This window comes from Pteropus vampyrus, unplaced genomic scaffold (genome assembly GCF_000151845.1).
Source record: "Pteropus vampyrus isolate Shadow unplaced genomic scaffold, Pvam_2.0 Scaffold8, whole genome shotgun sequence".
Classification (NCBI taxonomy): domain Eukaryota; kingdom Metazoa; phylum Chordata; class Mammalia; order Chiroptera; family Pteropodidae; genus Pteropus; species Pteropus vampyrus.
The window spans coordinates 10,826,922-10,832,268 of NW_011888789.1; positions in this window are offsets into that span (position 1 = coordinate 10,826,922).

A 5,347-nucleotide genomic window follows, 5' to 3' on the forward strand; every position below is an offset into this window, starting at 1 on the left:
AAATCGAGAGAATTCTCTACTATGAGGCCTGCATTACAGGAAATACCGAAAGAGGTCGGTTCACCTGAAAAAAAATAACAAGAACAACAAAAATAGATAATTAAGAGTAAAATGACTATCAGGCAAATAGAAGCAGAGGAGTGCAACCCTTACTGAGAAAGGGCATTCTAAGCTTAAATAATACAAGAATTGCTATAGCAAGATAGTAATGAGAGTTCAGTATGCATAAGGACAAATTGAGATAACAATGACTGAAAAAGGGGAGATTCAAAGATTCAAATTCACAAAGGGGACTGGAGATAAGGCACACACTGAAGAAAATGGACGACTGTATGTATGTATGTATATATATATATATATATATATATATATATATATATAATTATCTTTTACATATTCGTAATGGTAACTATCTTTTACATATTCGTAATGGTACCACATGCCAAAAATTCAGAACCAAAGTATATAACATCAAACAAGAAGGACTAGAGGGAAAAGCCACAAAAATCAACCAAAATAAAGAAAACAGAAACATAAGGACAAGGAAGCAATGAAAACACAGAGCTACCGGAAAGCAAAAGATAAAATGGCTATAAGAAGACCTCATATTTCAAAAATCACCCTAAATGTAAATGGACTGAGCTCACCAATAAAAAGGCACAGAGTTGCACAATGGATCACAAAACAAAGCCCAACCATATACTGCCTCCAGGAAACATATATTAGCTCCAAAGACAAATATAGATTCAAAGTGAAAGGGTAGAAAATGATATTTCAAGCAAATGGCACTCAGAGAAAAGTGGGAGTAGTGGTACTAATATCAGATGAAATAGACTTCAAAATAAAAAATGTAAAGAAAGATACTGAGGGACACTTCATAATGACAAAGGGAATCATGTACCAAGAAGACATAACACTTCTTAATATCTATGCTTCTAATCAGGGAGCCCTGAAATTTGTAAAGCAATTACTAACAAAACTAAAAGGAGAAACATACCAAAACACTATCATAGTAGGAGACCTAAATATTTCACTGTCGGATATGGGCAGAGCCTCCAAACAGAAAATCAATAAGGAAATAACATCCTTATATGACCTATTAGAACAACTGGACATAGTTGACATTTGCAGAGTCTTCCATCCCAAAACAGCTGCTTATACATTCTTCTCTAGTGCACATGGAACACTCTCAAGAATTGACCACATACTGGAACATAGAGGTAGCCTCAACAAATATAAGAGGGTTGAAACCATATCAACTATATTCTCTGATCATAATGCTTTGAAACTAGAGATCAACTGCAAAAAGAAATCAGGAAGAACCACAAATACATGGAGGTTCAATAACATGCCACTGAAGAATAACTGGGTCAGAGAAGAAATAAAAACAGAGATCAAGAGATACATAGAAACAAATGATAATTATAGTACAACATATCAAAACTTTTGGGACACAGCAATAGCGGTCATAAGAGGAAAGTTCATATCATTACAGGCCTTCCTCCAAAAACAAGAACGAGCCCAAATAAATAACCTAATGCTTCATCTTAAAAAACTAGAAAAGGAAGAACAAATGAAGCCTAAAGTCAGCAGAAGGAAAGAAGTCATCAATATTAGAGCAGAAATAAATAAAATTGAAAACCAAAGAACAATAGAAAAAATAAATGCAACAAAGAGCTGGCTTTTTGAGAAAGATAATAAAAATTGACAAACCCCTGGCTAGACTCACTAAAGAAAAAAGAGAAAGGACACAAATAAATAAAATCAGAGATGAAAGAGGGAGAATTATGACTGAAATCGCAGAAATACAAAGGATCATACAATTCTATGAAAAAGTATATAACACCAAATTTAATAATCTACAAGAAATGAACCAGTACTTAGAAAAATACAACCTTCCTAGACTGAATCAAGAACTGGAAAACCTAAATAGACTGATCAGCAGTATGAAAATTGAAACAATCGCCAAAAGCCCACCAAAAAGTAAAAGTCCAAGACCAGATGGCTTCACCAGTGAATTCTACTTAACATTCAAAGAAGATTTAATATCTATTCTCCTCAAACTTTCCCAAAAAATCAAAGAGGAGATAATACTTCCCAACTCATTTTATGAGGCAAATATTACTCTGATATCAAAACCTGGTAAAGATAACACAAAAAAAGAAAACTACAGGCCAGTATCTCTCATGAACACAGATGCAAAAATCCTAAATAAGGTACTAACGAACCGAATACAGCAACATATTAAAGAGATTATATGCCACAATCAAGTGGGCTTCATCCCAGAGGCACAGGGATGGTTCAACATATGCAAATCAATTAATGTGATATATCACATAAACAAATTAAAAATAAGAATCATGTGATCATATCAATAGATGCAGAAAAAGCCTTCGACAAGATACAGCATTTATTTATGATCAAAACACTCAACAAAATTGGTATAGAAGGAAAGTACCTTAACATAATAAAGGCCATATATGACAACCCCTCACCCATTATACTTAATGGTGAAAAACTAAAAACCTTCTCTCTAAGATCATGAACGAGACAAGGCTGTCCACTATCAACATTGTTATTCAATATAATATTGGAGGTCCTAGCAAGTGCAATCAGACAAGAGAAAGATATAAAAGGCATCCAAATAGGAAACTAAGAAGTCAAACTGACTATTTGTGGATGACATGATTCTCTATGTAGAAAACTCTAAAGACTCCGCAAGAACACTACTAGAAACAATAAGGAAATAAAGTTTCCGAATATAAAATCAACATTCAAAAATCCATAATGTTTTTTATACTCTAATAATGAAGTATCGGAAAAAGAAGTGGAAAAAATAATCCCGTTTGCAGTTGCAACAAAAAGAATTAAATACTTAGGAATAAATTTAATGAAACAAGTGAAGGACCTGTATAATAAAAACAATAAGACCTTATTATAAGATGGAAAAATCTTCCATGTTCTTGGATTGGAAGAATCAACATAGTTAAAATGACAATATTACCTAAAGCATTATACAGATTTAATGCAATCCCCATCAAAATCTCATCAGCATTTTTAAAGAAATAGAACAAAAAATCATCAGATTTGTATGGAAGCAAAAAAGACCCCAAATTGCCAAAGCCATCCTGACAAAAAAGAACAAGGCTGGAGGCATCACTCTGCCCGACTTCAAATTATACTACAAAGTGACAATAATCAAAACAGCATGATATTGGCAGTAAAATAGACACACGAACCAGTGAAACAAAATCGAGAGTCCAGAAGTATATGGGTAAATAATTTTTGACAAAGAAGCCAAAAACATACAGTAGAGAAAGGAAAGCCTCTTCAATAAATGATGCTGGGAAAACTGGAAGGCCACCTGCAGAAGAATGAAACTAGACTGTTGTCCATTACCACACACCAAAATTAACTCAAAATGAATTAAGGACTTGAATGTAAGACTTGAAACAATAAAATGCATAGAAGAAAACATAGGAACTGAACTCAAGGACCTTAGACTTAAAGAGGATTTTATGAATTTGACCTCTAAGGCAAGGGAAGTAAAAGCTAAAATAAATGAATGGGACTACATCAAACTAAAAAGCTTTTGCTCAGCAAAAGAAACTGTCAACAAGGTAAAGAGACAACCATCCAAATGGGAAAATATATTTGCAAGCAACACCTCCGATAAGGGCCTAATATCCAAAATATACAAAGAACTCATACAACTCAATAACAACAACAACAACAACAACAACAAAAAGATCCAATCAAAAATGGGCAGAGGACCTGAATAGACACTTCTCCCTAGAGGACATACAAATCGCCAACAAATATATGAAAAGATGCTCAGCATTGCTAGCTATTAGGGAAATGTAAATCAAAACCACGATGAGATACCATCTCACACCTGTTAGAATAGCTATAATCAACAGGACAAGTAATAACAAATGTTGGAGAGGATGCGAAGAATAAGAAACCCTCATCCACTGCTGGTGGGACTGCAAATTGGTACAGCCGCTATGGAAACAGTTTGGAGGTTCCTCAAAAATCTAAGAATTGATCTACCATATGATCCAGCAATCCCTCTACTTTGGATTTACCCCAAAGACTTGAAAACCCATATCCAAAAAGATATTTGCACACCAATGTTCATAGCAGCATTATTCACAGTGGCCAGGACATGGAAGCAACCGAAGTGTCCTACGATAGATGATTGGCTAAAGAAGCTGTGGTACATATATACAATGGAATATTATTCAGCCATAAGAAGAGATGAAATACTGCCATTTGCGACAACATGGATGGACCTTGAGATAATCATGCTAAGCGAAATAAGCCAGACAGAAAAAGTAGAAAATCACATGATGTCATTTATACGTGGGATATAAACCTAAAAGGAACAAATGAGCAGGACAAACAAGCAAAAACTCATGGACATGGATTATAGACTAGTGGTTACCAGAATACTATAGACTAGTGATTACTAGTGGGGTGAGGGAGAAGAGAGGAGGTAGATGGGGTAAAGAGGTCAAATATAGAGGAATAGGGGGAGGGTGAAGTGAGTAAAGGGGATCAAATATATGGTAGCTGAAGGACACTGAACTTTGGGTGGTAAACACACAATAGAATATAAGGGTGTCAAATTATAATGTACACCTGAAAATTATATAATTGTATTAACCAATGTTACCCCAATAAACTTTTTAAAAAGTAAATGAAATCGACTCTCTTCCTCTATTCCTCTATTTTTTGGTAAAATAGATAGCAATGCTGTCCCGGGAGTTTCAAAAGGCCTTTGTGAAGAGGTGGCCATCTCATTTCTGCTGTGTGCAACTTACATGATATGCATGTGCTGGTCTTCTCAATGCTAATCAAAATCCCAGAAATAGCCTGCATCTAGACTGTGGGGTGAAAGCCAGAATTTCATAAATGTACAGTGCATTTGATCAATGAACATAACCAAACTAGACAGCTCCAACCCCAAACTGCATGTTTCAGATTCAATGATCCGCGCACCTGGCTGGCACCTTAGACTAACCGGGTGATTGAAAACTCTCTTTCTTATCATGCGATGGTAGAAAGGATCAAAGAGACCAACTTTATTAGGGAAATGATGACATATATTTAAGGCAGCATTTATTTCTCTAAAGTAGATTGAATCAGAGTGAGAGCACTCACATGCACAGCTGTGCAGAGCTCCAGCTGTACATAGCACAGGCTGCCCCATGAGCTGATCTACATGCCCTCCCAGAGAAGCCTCTTGACCTTGTGCTCAGGGAAGAATAAGATCAATGAGCACCACCACCAGTAGCTAATGATTGATGAGCTTTCTATTTATCAGACATGGTGTTTTTATGTG